The sequence below is a fragment of the Eubalaena glacialis genome, chromosome 11, assembly GCF_028564815.1.
Source record: "Eubalaena glacialis isolate mEubGla1 chromosome 11, mEubGla1.1.hap2.+ XY, whole genome shotgun sequence".
NCBI classification, from domain to species: Eukaryota; Metazoa; Chordata; class Mammalia; order Artiodactyla; family Balaenidae; genus Eubalaena; species Eubalaena glacialis.
This window is the reverse complement of record NC_083726.1, coordinates 48,202,420-48,220,913: the sequence shown is the minus strand read 5'-3', so window position 1 is coordinate 48,220,913 and position 18,494 is coordinate 48,202,420. Positions and strand designations below refer to the sequence as shown.

The window sequence follows — 18,494 nt, the reverse complement described above, 5'->3', positions numbered from 1 at the left end:
GGGTTTTAGGCTGAGGGGAACTCACTTCTCAAGAGTTGATGGTGACGTGCTGCCGGTCCCTGGAAGTGCGTGAACAAGCACCGGAGGTTTCGGGGGCTGAGGGAAGAAAAGGGGACAGCGATCAGATCAGTTTCAGGTGGCGGGAGCGAGGTGGGGCCGGGACGAGGCGGACGTGGAGGGGGGCGGGGTGTCCGACACAAACACAAACACAAACACGTTCCGCGTCCCCGGGGAGGGCGGACCGACGCCACCTCACCATTCCCCGCCCCTGGAGCCCGCGGTCCTCCTCGGACCTAGGGCCCGTGGTCCTTGCGAAGCAACCCGGCCCCAGGGGAGCCGTAGCGGCCGCAGAGGCCCTGCTCCCTGTAACGACTGCGGAGAAGCTACGAGCCTCCCCGCGAGTCGGTGAGAGAGACGGTGGAGGCCGCGGGGAGGAAGGTGAGGGAGTGAAGCGCTCCTCCCCAACCCCCCTCGAACGCGCGGGAAGCGGTCTACCCACCCCCAACTCTGTCCCGTCGGCAATCGCCGCTCCCACCTTCCGCCGCCGCCTCGAGGGAAGTCGGAACGACGGGGGTCACGGCGGGGGTCAGAGGGTAAAGGTCTTGCTCCCAGCAGCCTCCGCGGTGGATACGTCGCCATCTTGGATCCGCGGGACAAGAAAATTCATGCGGTGAGTTTTTGGCAAATTTTCGGAAGTCTGGCAGTGGGGCGCGCGGCGGGGGCGGCGGATTCGGGGCCCCCGCAAGGCGGGGGAATGCCTCGGGGCCGGGCCGGTCGCGCCCGGGGTCCGCGGGCAGCGTCCCGGCCCGCCGCTTCCCGTTGCTTTTGTCTCGGCTCCAATCGAGAGAGGGAGAGCAGAGCGGGCGGGGAGGGGGGGTGGTGGCGGTGGAGGGAGGGAGGGGGTGTGTATGGGGAGGGTGGTGGACGGGACGTAAAGCGTCGCTGTAGTCGGGTCGCTGCAGCGGCAGTTCTGGATCCTAGGCCCGGTCCCTTCAGCTGGCGCTGGGGCTTCCCTCAGACTCCTTTCCCCCGGGCTCTCTCCAGCGCGGAGGAGCCACCGCCGCGCTGCTTCCTGGGGAAGAAGAGAAGGTGGCAGCGGCGGTGGCCAAGGACCCCGGGCCCGCTTTAGACAGCGCTGCCGCCTTCCTGGCAGCTGCCGCGGTCTCTGGCTCTTCACATTTTCTCAGTACACGCACATCATCTGCAACTTATGTGTGTTTCTGTGTATGTACATGTAAAAGGTGGGGGACACTGGACTGGCTAACGGGCCTCAGGAGCTGCCAGGCCCTTGGGTACCGAAGGCTATGGGTGGTGAAAGAGAAAGAGTGCAACTGGGATGCTTCCTCTGCTTGCGTACCCGGAGGGTGAAGCTTCCGTGGTCTGGTAGAGACTGAGTCCGGAGAATCCTAGGGCGGCGGAGGAACCCGAGGCGCCTCAGTCTGTGAAGTTGCAAGACCTAGGTTTCTACTTCCGCCGGGGCCTCTCCACCTTTTGCTGTCTTGGGTCTAACTTAAAAGTTTCGCGGAACAAGTGACTGGGGTTAAAAGAGGCGCTCCTAGTTCTTAGTTTAGGCTCTGTGGTCCGTCTAGGAGAGACAGCCTCTAACTCTTGGTAACTATGGGCCTTAGCGAATACGAGTTTTTTCCTTTTATGAGAACATTTCCAAGGTCTTAGAATTTGCATTTATTCCAGGCACTGTGGGTATGATATTACAACTACAAAAGTCTTACATACGGGTACCACACTCTTGGAAGGAACCTAAACATCAGCTTCCTTCGAATCCTAGGAGATGGCTTCACTTTTCAACATCCAGAAGACCGAATGCAACACATTTTGTTTCAAAACTCTTGGTCAAAGAATCCTACTCCTTTCTTAATCTTCTGGACGGTTTCTAATAATTAAGTACAGTGATATCAACCCTTAGATTGTTGGCGAAATGGTAGGAAGTACCTAGTTAGAATCTGTTCACGAGGGAGGCCATGCTTGAATTTAGAGTTCAAAGTTGAACAGATTTTCTGTCATGCTTGATTTTAGGAATTTCTAGACCTCTAGAATCGTAAGTGCAGCGTTATTTGCCTCTTAAAACAACATAAGTGGAAGTAATAAAGTAGGGGGTGGGGCTTAGAAATTTGAAAATATCTCTTTACATACCGGGTATATGTTGTTGTTTGGGAATACTTGGTATATTTGACAAGTTATTTCCCAAACGCCAGTGAAGACATCTCTTTTGCAATTTTGGAAGATAACTTTATCCCAGATTTAAAGGGTTGCTTAAGAATCACAGTGGACTGAAATGGCTAAATGGCTACGTTAAGGTGGTTTGATGTGTACATTCAGATCTCTTTTCATTGAAATACTTCTTAATGGACCAAGATCTTTAGTTAACTTTGTATGTTGAACTCCGCTTCAGTTTGTAGTTCTCTTGTAATATTAAATCTAAAGGAAAAATACAAAGTACATGTAAAAAAAAGACAAAAGTTCTCCACTTCTTTCTTGACTTTGTAAGATCCTCATTTAATTTTAAAAAGGTTCTTTACTCTCATTTTTTTCCCCTGAGGGCTTGAATTGCAGTGACTTCTGTGATTACTTTGTATTGTATTTTAGATAGGAATTGAGAAACTTTCACATTTTTTGGCGTTCTAATTAATGTAAGCATCATTTGTTGGCAGAACCCTTTTATTCTAAGTATACTGTATAGCGATATCTGTAGCCTAATCTGATACTCTTGGGGAATTAGAATTGCCTGTACATTTAACCAAGCAAGAAATACAACCTTTTAAAGATTTTTAGTTTCTACAATACTTTAGTTTTAAAGTAAATTTATATGGCAGAAAAATGAAGACAAAATGCATGAGTGAGTGATTTATATTCCCTTCCATTTCAAAGTACTACTTGATCTTGGAAAATAAACCTCAGAATGATATTCCTCCCCAAGAGAACTAGTTACCTGTGTTTTTACTTAATAACCTTGGATATTTAATTTACTTTTTGATTTTTCATAGGTACTTCACAGTTAGTTATCTGAAAATTTTCTTTGTTCAAAAGTAAATAAATATTTAGATTTATGAGTAGATTTCATTAGAAGTGCTTCTTCTAACCCAGTTGTTTTGGTTCTTATCTCTTCAGCAGATACTGGTATTAAAAGTATTTGTATTTTGAAAGACCTTTACAGAATTTTTTGCAACCCGTGGGAAGTTATAGTTTTACCCTTTTTACTCACAAATATGCTTCATAAGATTTTCTAATAATACAGAAAAATAAAGAAAAGGTATGCTTCACATCTAAATATGAAATAATGACTAGACATTACTAGATTGGTAAAAATAAGTTAACTGTTCTTTGCTCTTTAAAAAGCAGTGTTAAACAGTATTTTTTAATTGTCAACATTTTTAACTGTAGGAAGTTCATTTGTGATGATTACATATTTAAAGGCAAACTTTCCATGTGCTTGCTTAATAGGCATTTGAGGACAATTTATGCAAACAGTGATACAATCTTCAGAAAAGATACTACTTAACAAGATTTTGTTACCTAGACTTCTAGTGGATTTTGTAGCACAAAGAAGCCAAAGAAACCAAGGTACCAGGTAGGGCAGTTTTAGAGGCAGAGTTAATCTGAGTTGCACTGTAATGTTTGAATAGAATTACATGCAATATTGGTATCACAATATTGATATCAAAGGATCTAGTGCTGTGACAGGAATCATTCTGGTTGATGATACATGTGATTGTTCTTCCTTGCTATGGATGATTTCTACCCATAATACTTAGAGGAGTTGAATTTCATTGTGACTTACTAGGTATTTTTGGAAAGATCTATACTAAAATTGGTGTCTGTTGTAGAACGTCTACCTTCGAAAACAAATAGAATGAACACTAGGGTTTTAAGGTTTTAAAATTATTTTGTAATTTTTACCTTGGTTTTGTGCGTTGAACTTTTCCTTCTTCAACTTAAATACTATATATATATTTTTTTTGTTCTTGTTGCTTTAGTTTTTCTGTTTGACATCCTTTTTTAAACTCTTAAAACTCCTCTCATGACAAGTCATGCTGATATGGCTTGTTTATTTATTTACTTTGTCTATACTATTAGAAATGACTTGGAAAAAAGAATTCCTAATATTTTTTTTCTGATATCTTGTTCTCTGAAATACAGATAATAATCTCTTGGTATTATCACTTGGGGGTATGCTACATTATGCATTAATAAAATGGTTTACAATGTTTTTTTTTGGTAAGGCCACATAGCTTATATAATCATGAAATGCAAAATGAATTATCTAAGAGGAAAAAAACATAATTTTCCTTTTCTGGACACACTTTAATATTTTGTATATGTTTACACCAGGGACCTGAGTCTATTTAGATATAGCTAGATATTTTGGACATACCTGCCACTTACCCTGAAAGTTTTCCCTTTTTTTGCTTTCATGCATATGTTTTTATGCGGGGCTTGGAGGGGATGGTGGTGGTATTTTTAGGGGATGGTGGTGGTATTTTTAGTATCACTTCTCTGTTGTTTGACAAATTTCTTATCGTTCAAAACTACTCTGGTGTCACTTTCTTAAAGAAACCTTTCCTGATTTCCCAAATCCTTCTGCTGTACTGCTTTTATTGTTCAAATTTCTATTATTGAATGTGTCACATGGTATTGTAATTTACTGTCCATCCCCAACCGTCCACCTTAACCTCCACTGGATTGTAAGCACCTGAGAGGTAGGGCTTTGTCTTATTTATATTTACATTTCTGGTACCTTCTAACTGCGTAATACTTAGGTTATCAATAAATATGCAGTAAACTGAACTGGCGCCAAATTGTCATTTGACAGTGCTGTCATGTGTTGTTTCCCAATCCACTGGTCGGAAACAACAGATTGGAAAAGGGTATGGGAAGAAGGGCATCCTGCATTCCTTTACTTCCTTGAATCATTTCTTACAGTTCTGCTTCTTAATTACCTATGGGAAACTAGATAACCAGCTTCTTAGAAAAATGTGTGTGGAGTGAGTACAGGACTGAGGGAAGGATGTAAGTAACAAAGTGTTTCTGGCAGTGTTTAGGTCTGTATTTCTTGCTGTATTTTGTATGGCTAAGGTCATTGGTTGAAGGAGATACTTTGTGTTTACCCCATAATATATTTACAGTTGCTTAACCGTGAGCTTCTATTAGGTTTGGGCTTTTTGACATTAGATTCTATGTCCTCCCCCTTGGCCGCCACCTTTTTACTCCCAGTGCCTGACCTAGTACCTAGTACAAAGTAGGAGTTCTCTAGTTTTTGAATACCATTCTCCTTATGAAAACTGGCTGAGATGATTTAATGTGTTTTTATTGGCTGTCCAAATTTCCAAAAGCTCTAAAAACTGACTTTTTAAAAAAGCAAGTGTGAAGGCAAATTCCAACTGAAATTGGTAGCCTAATCATGGTCTATCTGTGTTAACCTGATTTTCTGTTTTGATGCAGAAATATTAATGTATTTGATGGCAAGTGCTGTCTAGGCCACCCTGGGAGGTGTTAGGTCATACATAATATATATGCTATCTTAACTTTCTAAAATCTGACAAATTTCAATTCTGGGAAATACGTGGCCTTTAAGGGTTTGAATAAGAGATTGTGCACCAGTTTTGTGTCCCTTTTTTGAACTATAGAAATCAAAACAGTAAATGACTTACAGAATTGCATTTAGTGGAGATGCTAACATTTTTTTTAAATGAATTTATTTACTTATTTATGGCTGCGTTGGATCTTCGTTGCTGCTGTATTTGCAGCGGGGTGGGGGGCGGGGGGGGCGGGCTACTCTTCGTTGCAGTGCTCCAGCTTCTATTTGTTCTCTTTGCCTTTGCTTCTCTTTGTTGTGGAGCATGGGCTCTAGGTGCGCAGGCTTCAGTAGTTGTGGCTCGCGGGCTCTAGAGCGCAGGCTCAGTAGCTGTGGCACTAAGGGCTTAGTTGCTCCGTGGCATGTGGGATCTTCCCGGACCAGGGATCGAACCCATGTCCCCTGCATTGGCAGGCGGATTCTTAACCACTTCGCCACCAGGGAAGTCCCAAGATGCTAAACATTTGACTTAAGATCTTAGAAATGTCTCATTTGCCTACGTATTTTTCATTGACTTTTTTTTTTTATTGACTTTTTAATGACTAAAAGCTACTGAAGATACAGAGAGTATATTATCTTAAAAGAGAGTTTGTTCTAGTACTGGGAACATCCCTTTTTTCTCTGCTTTTAGTGGATTGAAAGGTCTCTCCTTATGTGAAAGTAGATGAGAATGCACGTACAGTACATATTTACTTTGCCAAGGAATGATAAAATAAGCAGGAGGAAATTTTGTGTTCTGGCACTTTAGGTAACAATGAGTACACTTGCATTTTTTCAAACTTACTGATATACCATTTTTCCATTTATATATTTGGATGTTGAAACATTACTCCATCTTGTATCAGCATCTGGACAAAATGTAATGACAGATTATGTAATACAATGTGTTTCCGAGGGGAACATTTGGTTTTGTGTCATATCTGGCAGGAATGTGTTTTTGTGTTACTTTTTACATTGTAAATTACGATGCTTATTCTTCATGCAAATTTTGTACTTAATTTTCTCTTTGTAAAAGAGTCTTTCATAGATTGGTAAAATAATAATATTCAGTAAGTTTACCATGCCATTCAAAGGACCTCATTCCTTTTGACTTAATTTTACTACTTAACACGTACCTAAAAAGTGCTTTACAGCCTGCAGAGCACTTCCATATTACACCATCATAATTTTATGTGGCTGTCATTTTGATGTTAAGTTTTAAATAAGGTTAAATTTTAACATTAACATAAAGATAGAACAATCAAACTGTTTTGATTAGTGTGAAAATTAGTAAATGGGAATTTTAAAGGCCATTTTATCCTTAGATTGGACTCAGCATCTAGTGTCTTTCTCACTTAATTTAATGCTACTCTATAGGGAAAATCCTGATTTATCACATTAAGTAGATGTAAGTAGAAGGTTTGTTTTTGTTTTTAATTGATCATCCTGCAGATTCAGGATCATTTAATTAAATTAATATAGAAATTTGAAAGAGAAGTATTAGGAAATTTGTGTTTCAAGCTTGACTTTCTGGGAGAATGCAACAGCTGCTCACATTTTTAAAAATGATAAACATATTCATCAAGAACACCAAAACTTTTAGTAATAATCCTGTGTTATAGTGAGAGTAAGTAATAATATTATATTACAGATACTACATTTTACACATTTACTTATTACACAGTTATATTTTGAGGTCATGTGCTAACTTTGTCTTGATTTAGTAGTGCATGGAATAGTGCTTTTGGGGTGTCGTTTTTATAAATTTATGTGAGTGAGCATGTCTGGCCTTAGATTAGAAAAAATTCAGAGCTATAGAAACTTTCTAATCTATGCACACTTAAGAGAAATAGTACATATATTCATAGACATGTCAGGCTAAACTTTGAGGTCTATAGCAAAACTATTTAACCTGATGGAAGAGATAGCAATCTCCAAATTTTAAATTTGATATATGATGCACTTTTGTGTTATGTATGATTGTGAATCACACATCTAAAATAGATATGTATGTATAAAACAATTATATATAGTCCAGTGCTTCAGGGAATTTGACCTCTGACTGCTATTAAGATGTTTCAGAGCATAGTTTGAAAGTGAAGACTTTTTCTTCTCTCTGCAGATGCAAAGTTCATAGAACTTGCTTGTTTTTCAGTAGACACTTTCAACTAAATCCTTTAATAATTTGAGTGTTTATTTTCTTCTAGACATTGCTGTAAGTGCTGGGTATATATGATGGTGAACAAGACAAGCTTCCGCCTTCATGGAGCTAATGTCTTAGAGGGGGAGACGGATAATAAACAAGTAGACACAATTTTCAGAGGGTGGCAACTGTGATGAAGAAAATAAAGGGGGATACGGGTACAGCAATTGGTTAGGGATGGAAGGAGGAGACTATTTAAGTAGGGTGATGAGGGCAAGACCTCTCTGGAGGTGGCTTTTGAGCAGAAACTGAGAAAGGAGAAAGCCATGCAAAAATCTGGGTCAATGTTTTTCCAGGCAGAAAGAATAGAAGACCCTGAGATGGAGTGAAGTTTTTCATGTTTGATGAAAACAGGAATTTCATCAGTAGTTACTTAGTGCTTTCTGCATAAATAGGGGTAAACTCTAAAGGGAAAAAGAAAAAGAGATGATTAAGATGTAAATCTGTGTCTTTCAACTGCTGAAAATGTTATGATGGACCCAGTAATTTATAATACATTTTATGAAGAACTATAGGGAGGAGGAATTATTTTTCATTTAAGAGGCCATGATGTTTTCTGGATCAGGTTGGGGGGGGTATCTGTATTAGTGGAAAATTATAAAGGAGAGTAAACTTAAAACTTTCTTTGTGTTTGCATAGAATTATCAAAACCTCTAAAAGATTTTGTTTTTGCAATATTTTAGATAGATTTTTCTAAGAAATTAATCAGTAATGATTTTCATGTTTACTTAGATTTCCTTGTACAGTTCAATAAATATTACTATGTGCCATACACTGTTAGAGATGCAGTGAATAATTCTTGAAGTTCACTTTTTGTGGTGCATGTTATGGGTACATGCTAGAGTAGAACAACCTTGTTTGAGGGAGTTTAAAGAGTTGGTTTCAGGTCAGTGATGTTTGAACTGGGTTCTGAAGGGTGATTTGGAGTTCACTTAGGTAGGGGAGGATACGGAATCAGCATTGCAAATACAAAAAGTTTGGAAGACTAGGCTGGATTTAGAGAATGGCACAGTAATCTCCTATCGTTCTTGATGCAGTTCTGCAACCTCATGAGAAGTTGACTGAGGGAATGAATTTGCCATAGTGTGAGAGACTTTTTTTTTACATGATGAGGAATAATTAACCAATTTATTTTTGACAATGTGAGTGAAAATCAAGATTTGTGCTTCAGGAGGAAATTTTAGATTCCACCGACGATTTATGATTAAATTTACAAGCTTGATGCTTTAGTGTATTTCTAAAGTTTTTTTTTTCTCTCTGTTAGACAAATTATAGAGTTATTCTGTATTCATGTTGGCAGGATTTTTTAATTATTAAGAACTTTGAAATTCTGTAGTTTATTATCTTCCAGAGAACTTGTTATACATAGAAACCAATGCCCATAATGAAAAGTTTCATATTAATGGATGGAATTTGTTATGTAAGTTTTAGGGCAGGCAGAGTTTGAATGTTGTTATTTGACATTATTTGCAGGCATGAGATTTAACATTACTTCAGTAAATTAGAGTAATACCAAAAAAATCTAAATTAGCAATATAATCATTCATAGGAGCTTATACCTGTAATATATTGCTAGCAGTGCATATTTTGCAATGCTGAGGTGTGTGTGTTCTTCAAAATACTGCACATAACAGCTGTGCCTTTATTTTAGGTTGCTAGCGTTATTTATTCTGACATTGAAAAAAAAAGAGCCCAAATGAATGTTTTTAAATAAAAAGAATTGATTCCCTAAGAATGCTGTTTGAGCAAATTACTACTTTGATACTATGCATTATATACCACTTTTTCATAGCAAAAGTTAATGATTCTACGTGATGACTTGGAGCTGCCCAAGTTGCCTAATTGTTTAGTTCATTTTTGACTGAATAAAATGGAGCTCATTATAACTATTTCCTATTAAAGAGAGTTCTATTTTGCTGGAATTTTACATGATTTTGTTAAAGTCTCTGGTACTAACCAGCCTGAATTGGAATCACCAGTTATGCTTTTAATTAGCTGTGTGACTTAATCCTCTCTAAACTTCAGTTTTCTCACTCGAAAAATGTGGATAAGTAACTGTATTTACCTCATAAGGTTGATATTAGGAATAAAGGCTCTTGCGGGTGTTTTTGTTTGTTTTTTGCTTTTGTTTTTGGAGTGGGACTTGCCACTTAAATATGAGCTTCTGAGGCAAATGAGAATTAGCCACAATTTATTTCATAGAGTACACTATCCTTTTTTTTGTATCAAATTTATAAATGTGAACAAGAAGAGTGCAGTTTTGTTCTTACAGTCTAGACATGTTTTTCCTACGAGGAATTTTGTTTAGATGGTGTTGTGTTAAGTATTATGTGTAATATTTTGGGTAACATAGATACATTTTAGCATTGCTCTATCTGAAGCATTTGGCATGGTGTATGGCACATAATAGGCACTTAATAATTCCTTTGTTAAATGGGATAAATCTAATGGGGAGAGCATTGATTTAGCACTCGGACTGTGTCTGCCACTTACAGCCTGAGTTATGTTAGGTTATCTATAGCAAGTTACTTCTCTGTGCCTTAGTTTCCATTTCCTTAAAATTAATAAAATATCTTCTCTTAGGCTTATTTAGAGGACTAAATACAGTGCAAAACACCTGACAATAGGTTCTTAGCAATGTTGGTTCCTCTTTTCCTTTATACAGAGTAAATATTTCAGAATTCTGGAGGAAGTTCAGAGGAAATACTTAATATAGCACCTATGATTTACTTTTTGGAAGTTGAGAAAGGTCACTTATTTACCTTTGAGCATGTGCTCATTTTTAATGGAGGGATAATATATTATTTTGGAAAGACTACCACACTTGAATTCAGAAGATGGGTTTTAGTCTGGGCTCCATGAATTTATTAGCTATGTGCCTGGGCAGATTAGTATTGGAGAACTTCAGCTTTTTAGTCATTTATACGTCCTAATGTTGCTGATGAGAACTGAGATATTGAAAGCAAAAATGTTTGGCTAACTGTAAAGCATGTGAAAGTATTATGGTAATGAGTACTGATTATTAGTGGTTGTAATGAAACTAGTAGTTTCTTAAGTTGTGTGGTTCATTTATTCATTCACTCATTCAGTTTACCTTGTGGTACTGCTGCATTCATGTGGTTTGCCCTTCATTTTTATTTAATTAAATATTTGGCTATTGGAGTGGGGAGCGTGGAAGAGTGCGGGAAAAAATGATTCTGCTATGTCTCAGAGTAGGCCAGTTAATACTTGCATGTTTTTTTGCATGATGAACTCCTGATACTTTCTGTGCAAGTGTATATAAGGAGGTCTACCTTGTCTTCATTCCCTCTTCATTAAGGGTGAAAGATTTTGAATATTCTGGTTTATTCCTCGTTTTTGTAACCTGTGTTCTTTCTCCTTATTATTGTTAGCCAAACATATTTTTGTGAACATCATGCATGCCTTTTTTCCCCTACAAATGAAATTCATTTGTAATTTATAATTAGAGCATTGAGAAGTCAGTGCAGTAGTTTGAAACTGTTGTATATTCTTTGCATTATTTAATGTGTATGAATAATTTTAAAGATCTTTTGGGTCTGAGCCTTTTGAAGCATTAAAATAAATACCATATAAGGAAAGTAGAATAGTACTAAGTAGCTGCAGTAGCAAAGTAAGGAAAGTGAATCACAGAGTAATGAATTTGGAAAATGATTGTGTATTGAAGGGAAAGGCATTGCTTTTCATGTCACCCTTCTAAAAATCTAGTTAGTGATGGTATGTGCCTGTGAGTTCTGCTGATTGTGATTATTTAATCTCGTACTGTTATTTTAAAAAGTTGCTTTCAAGTAAAATATGTTTTCCTTCTAAAAACATATACTAAAACTCTAGAAACTGGAAACTTGCCGCCCCCAATTCTCAGGTTGCTCCTCCATTTTTTCATATATCTAAGGCAAATAATTTTAAATGGAGCAAAGACAACTTACTCCTATCTAAAACTTACATATAAAACTTATAAAATAAATTCCTCCATATCTTCAGATCCTGATCAAGATACGCCCCTTTATAATTTTTGGTGGTTTTAATAATGATTGTCAGGTACAGCAGTATGCTCAGGCATCAGATATTGATTTATGTCCACTATGTTTATTATTCTAAGAAGATGATTTATTAGCACATTTTAGAAAAGTTTACAAAGCCAAAGGCTTTTTACTTAATTTGCTGCAATTAACTAGAAGTCATTAGAGAATTCATTCTTCAGAATAGTCTACATCCTGAACTACATGGTTAAATAGATTTTATTTTTATTGTATGTGCCAGCTTTGGGCAAATAATGTACATGCCAAAATCCCAAGACATGGTAAAGATACGTATTTTTGCTTTTGCAAAATTAGACTGTCAGTTATAACAGTATTTCAGAAATAGTGTTTATTTCTGATTTATCAGTTGGCACAGAAAAAGGACAGTTAACGTTCCTTTGATTTCTAACATTATTCAAATTAATGTATGGAGATTTGAATTTTTTAAAGGGAAGACTCTTGTAATAGAAATGATGTTCTTTTTTTTAATATAAATTTATTTATTTATTTTTGGCTGCATTGGGTCTTTGTTGCTGTGCGCAGGCTTTCTCTAGTTGCGGCGAGTGGGGGCTTACTCTTCGTTGTGGTGCGCGGACTTCTCATTGCCTTGGCTTCTCTTGTGGAGCACGGGCTCTAGGCGCACAGGCTTCAGTAGTTGTGGCTCGCGGGCTCAGTAGTTGTGGCACATGGGCTTAGTTGCTCCGGGGCATGTGGGATCTTCCTGGACCAGGGCTCAAACCCGTGTTCCCTGCATTGGCAGGCGGATTCTTAACCACTGCACCACCAGGGAAGTCCCAGAAATGATTTTCTTATAACTTGCCTATTTTGTAGTTTTGGATTCTTGAATACAGGTATATATTATTGCAGCATACCAAGGAAGTAATACTGTTATTGAGTGGCTGAAGCAAATGTGAGGTTATGTGCTGAAGGAGCCTGTGGTTAAAAAAAAGTGGTAATAATGGCATATACTTATTACAGAAAAAGTGGAAAATAAAGATGAGGAAAAGAAGAAAATAAAAACGACTTGCAGTCCTGCAAACTAGAAGACTGTTAACCTGGGCAAACATTATTTGTTGTTTCCACTGTTTGTGTGTGTGTGTGTGTGTGTGTGTGTGTGTGTGTATGTTTAAAAGCACTCCAGTCTCTTTTGGTTTTTCTTCCTGATTATTAAAGTAACAAAAATGAATGTGGAAAATTTGGAAAATTAAGAGAAGTATAAAATAAGAGGAGGGATTTCCCTGTTGGCACAGTGGTTAAGAATCTGCCTGCCAATGCAGGGGACACGGGTTCGAGCCCTGGTCCAGGAAGATCCCACATGCCCCAGAGCAACTAAGCCCTTGTGCCACAGCTACTGAAGCCCGCGCGCCTAGAGCCTGTGCTCCGCAACAAGAGAAGCCACTGAAATGCGAAGCCCGTGCACTGCAATGAAGAGTAGCCCCCACTCGCCGCAACTAGAGAAAGCCCGCGCGCAGCAATGATGACCCAACACGGCCAAAAATAAAATAAGTAAATTTATTTAAAAATATAGAAGAGATAAAACATCCACAGACAACCACTCTTTTCATTTTTGTAATAGGGAAATTGGGCTATACTTACTGATTTATCATCTCTGTTTTTTTAAAATTTACATCGTAAGCATTTTCCAGTGTCATTTAATATTTACCCAAAACATGATTCTTAATGGCCAGAGCATAACTGACCTAATGATTCCTTATTATTGAACATTTAATTTTATTTTGATTTTCCACTTATAGAAGGAGAACTGTGATGAACAGTTTTGTACCTGAATTTTTGTTTATATATTTGGTTATTTCTTTTTTTTTTTTTAAACATTTTTATTTATTTATTTATTTATTTATTTATTTATGGCTGTGTTGGGTCCTCGTTTCTGTGCGAGGGCTTTCTCTAGTTGCGGCAAGTGGGGGGCCACTCTTCATCGCGGTGCGCGGGCCTCTCACTATCGCAGCCTCTCTTGTTGCGGAGCACAGGCTCCAGACGCGCAGGCTCAGCAATTGTGGCTCACGGGCCCAGTCGCTCCGCGGCATGTGGGATCCTCCCAGACCAGGGCTCGAACCCGTGTCCCCTGCATTGGCAGGCAGACTCTCAGCCACTGCGCCACCAGGGAAGCCCTGGTTATTTCTTTAGAAAACATTTCTGTTAAGTATAATTATTATTTTAAAGTATTAGAGGTACTTTCAATGCTTATTATGTAATGCTGTGTCCTTAGTCAAATTACTTTTCAAGCTTTAGTGTCCTCTCCTGTAAAATAGGTATAATAATGATATTTATCTCAGGATTGTTAGGAGTGAATGACAGTATATGCACAGTGTTTAGCTCAGCCTGTAGCATAAAGGATACTTCTTAGAGAGGCTTTCCTCAACTGCTCTTTCTTAAGTAGACCCCTCCTCCTGTAGCATCTATTACAATTAATCATTATTTAACAGTTTGTCTCTTATTCCACCACTAGAGCATGAGAAGGGATCAAGTCAGTTTTATTTACTAATGTGTATTTGAAGCCTCATATAGGGCCTGACAAATATTTGTTGAATGTATGAAAAGTTATTTTCCAAAGCTTTTAATATTTACTTGCCTTACAGCAAGGCTGTGCCAGTTTACATTCTCACCAGCTATGTGTGAATTATCTTTTTTACTTTATTGTCAGTGAAACTGAGTATAGTATAGTTGTGTAAAAAAAAAATGTCCTAAATTTTGAAGGTGTAAGCTTATAATTTAAAAAAAGTTGAATTGTTTTGTTTTTCTGAAGAGTGAATCTTTTTGTGTAATTTGTGTTTTACCTGTTTTCTGTTCATATTCTTTATTGTCAGTAAGAATAAGAATAAGAATAAGAGTAAAATAATTATAATCCTGTCGGTGGTCCCTTCCTAAGCATCCTGTGGGAAAAAGTAACTAATAATTAATATTACACGAATAAATGAAGTTAGCAAACATATAGTGGTACTGTACCAGAATTGACCACAAAGTGGTTTAAACAGGTTAAAGTAACAATGTGAAAGTTAAAGGAGATTTTTATCTAATATACTGTAGCAACACTAAAAATGTAGCTAAGATGTTATGTTAATGCAAAAATCAGATTATATTTTTACTATTTTCTTAAGCTTATGCTGTCTGGAGGGCTTCAGTTTGATATCCATGGATGAATTTGAAAAGAGTAAGTGGTTTGCTAGTGGAGGGTATGCAAAGTAAGATTTAGGTACTTTATTAGATACTTTGTGTGTTATTTATTCATTCATTTGACAAATGTTTAACTCCTGTTATGTGTCAGGCACTGTTCTAAGGGAATTATAGTGTACAAAATAATAAAACATGGTTTGGCAGATGGCGGTAAGGGTATGGAGAGAAAGAGTCCAAAGGAGTATGATGTATGTATGGGATTCAGATTTAAATTGGTCATGGAAGTCCTCCCCTAGAAAGTGATGGAGTGAGCCTGTGGTGAGGGAGCAATCCTGTGCATATTCAGGAGAAAGGGGTTCCAGGAAGGGACAAAAACAAGAGCAAATGCCCTGGGAGAGGATGTTTTATGATTTGATGTCTTATGATTGAAAAATTGCAGGAAGTCTATGTGGCTGGAGTGTGGTGGGAAAGGAGGAGAATGGTAGATGGGTGAAGAAAAGGTAGGGACTAGAGGTAAGTTAGGAAAGATTTTGTAAAGCCATCATAAGGTCTTTGGCTTTTACTTTATGTAAAATGATCTTACATATACTCTTCACAGTTATTATGCAAAGTTTGTTGAATGCTTCTCATTTTACAGTTGATGAAATAAAGGTTCTGTAGGACAGCCTATAATTAACTTCTCCAAGTTCATATAGCTAATGAGTGGCAGAATTAAGATAAAAACTTAGGTCTTTGACTTCAAAGCTTATGACTTTTCTTTACACTGTTGTTCTTCTTGCTCTAGCATATTTCTGGAGGCATTCACTTTTTTTTTTCCCCCTTAAACCAGGATCCATAGTGTGGATTCAGGTTGAGTGTTGATGCACACGTGTGTGACTGAAAGAAAAAAAAAACAACAAACCTCAGAAAGCAGTTTCCTTACTGCAAGATGCATTCAGATGTTTTCTATTATATAGCATGTTTTAAACATGGTAGTTTTGACTCAGTTGATTTCATGGCCCACTGTTGGAGTCTGTATTTTGAAAATCACTGTGCTGTTTCTTTTGGAATACCAGAAGTTCCGTATTTATCTATGACTCTGAATTATGCTAAGTGTGGCTTCTATGTTTATTTAAAAAGCATTTCTTATATCTATAGAACTAGCTCTTAAATTGGGAAGCAAGTGTAATGCAATTAGTAGATTACAAAAATATATAACATTTGAAGATTCATATATGATTTAAATTCCTTGCAGAAAAACTGTAACTTAGTAAGGAAACTTTAGTTGGCTGAATTAAATCTTGTAGTAAGAGGACAGGGCAGTTAAGAACAAGGAAGCTAATGCTGCTAGTATGACTATTACTCATTTCTGTCAAATGTTTATTATACTAAGATTTTTTTTTAAGCACATTAATATGCTACTTAAATATTTTAGGAAGATTTAAAATATATTTACATGTATCTCCTATTAAGATTTTGCTTTCTCAGGGCAGGACCCATTTTCATTTTGATATCTATAGGAACTAATGCCTTTCTTTTTCTTTTTTTCAAGGTTTTTTCTTACCATTTTTATTTTTAAATCAACTTTGTCAAGGAAGTTTACATATAATACAAGACAGCCATTTAAGGTTTTTTAACAAGAGTTTTGACAAATTTATGTACCTGTGTAACCATCACCACAATCCAGATAGAAACATTCCCATCACACCCAGAGTTCTTATTGCAGGCAGTCTTCATTTGTAGCCACAGGCAAACCTCTGATTTGCTTTCTATCACTGTAGATTAGAATTTTTTTAGAGGTTTGAACAAATGGAATTGTACAGTATGCATTCTTTTGTGCCTGACATCTTTTGCTCAACGTAATATTTTTGCTTCCTCAGGGTTGTTTCATGTATCAATCACTCATTTCTTTTGGATAGTTTTTTGTTGTGCTGTTCTAACTGGGCCTAAAAACATGTTGGTTGAATGAATGCGTATTTGGTACAGTGAGTATCCCTCCCTCCACAGTTTAGCTGCATTTCTTCCTCTATCATGAGGATGCTAAATCCTCTTCCAGATTGTGTGTGTTGCTAGACTTAAATTTGTGTATCGATTATGTGAAGGTGTGATTTAATAGTAAAAAATGTACAAGGTTTAGAGCTAAATGACCTTGACATGAAACCTTGTCCTTGTTCTACCATCCTATACATATAGGCAAGTTACTTAACCTTTCTGAAGCTTAGTTTCCTTTTTTCTAAATTGGAGGTAATTATACTTAACTTTGAATATTGTTGAAGTATTAAAGGTGTTGTATATAAACATTGTATGTAAAGCAAACATACTAGGCTCTTGTAAAAATGGGAGTGTAATTCAATGGTGTTTTTTGGGCGGTGGTGTCTAGCATCTGCTTTTTACCTACTTAACAAAATTGTGCCTACCCATGTAGTTGCAGTTTTGTATTTTTTATTAGTATTCATTAGTAGTTTGAAGAAACACATGTTTATGCTTACTAAAAGTTTCATCTAATGAAAGTGATTAAGGTCTTGATTAGTTTACTTTAGGTCTGGGGTTCCCAACCCCTGTGCTGCATACTGGTACTGGTCCTCTGCCTGTTAGGAACCAGGCCGCACAGCAGGAGGTGAGCGACAGGTGAGTGAGCGAAGCTTCATCTGCCATTCCCCATGGCTCGTATTACTGCCCAAACCATCTCCCCGCCCCACCCCCCACCCCCACCCCCCGCCAGTCCGTGGGAAAATTATCTTCCACAAACCGGTCGCTGGTGCCAGAAAGGTTGGGGACCGCTGCTTTAGGTCACAAAATTTCTGCTAATTAAAATTCTAATAAAAATAATAAGTCATAAAATTTTTTAACAGCTTGGAAGGCTTAGTAAAATATAAAGAAGGGGGAAAAAGACCAATAATATCAACTCTTCATTATTGGTGGATAATTATTTCAAAGAGTAATATGCTAGTGGGGAGTAAGCAACCAGGAAGCTAACGTTTTTTTCAGTTACGTTTTGTAGTAGGTGCTTTTCACATACCGTTTATTCATTCAGCAAATTTTAATTAATGCCTACTAGGTAGCAGATACTTTTCTAGGACATACTTTTCCACCTCACTTTTGTGGACTTTTGAGATTGATGATGATGATGATGATGATGATGATTTTAAATCCACTGTATGTTTGTTGAGTGCAGTAATATTTTTATTTGGCCTTGGAACTGAGGAGAGTTAATGTGGATTTTAGCAAATTAAATCGGTAGTGTGTGCTTGTGGCCAGAAGATAGTTTTAAACTTATCTAAATAACTAAAAGGTTATTAAATTTTATATTTTGACCATAAACATTGATTGTGCTTGTATCAAATTAGGCTTGGAAAGAACAAATTAAAATGTTAGGGGAATAATAGTAGGTTTTGCTGCTTGTATATGGTATGTAGAAAATTGAGAATAAGGACACCAAATTTTGAAGGATATCTTTTGGTGGTTTTTTCACTACAAAATTTTAGTTTGCCAATATGTCACATTTTTTAGAACCGTTTTTACAGGATAAGTCTAATTGATTTGTTGTCTTATTGATAACTGTTTAAACCAAATA

At 37.4% G+C, this 18,494-nt stretch overlaps 1 protein-coding gene across 2 annotated transcripts in view; it reads left to right on the top strand.

The window, feature by feature from the left end:
- The first annotated feature begins 262 nt into the window (after nucleotides 1-262).
- CNOT2 (CCR4-NOT transcription complex subunit 2) overlaps nucleotides 263-18,494 on the top strand; it is a 113,719-nt gene continuing 95,487 nt past the window's right edge. Inside the window, exon 1 of one of the 2 annotated variants that reach the window (XM_061206055.1) lies at nucleotides 263-670. The gene's annotated coding sequence lies outside the window, so the exon portion shown is untranslated. Of the gene's footprint in view, nucleotides 671-3,519; nucleotides 3,587-18,494 lie in introns of those variants that run through there. The other variant, XM_061206056.1, reaches the window with a different exon arrangement.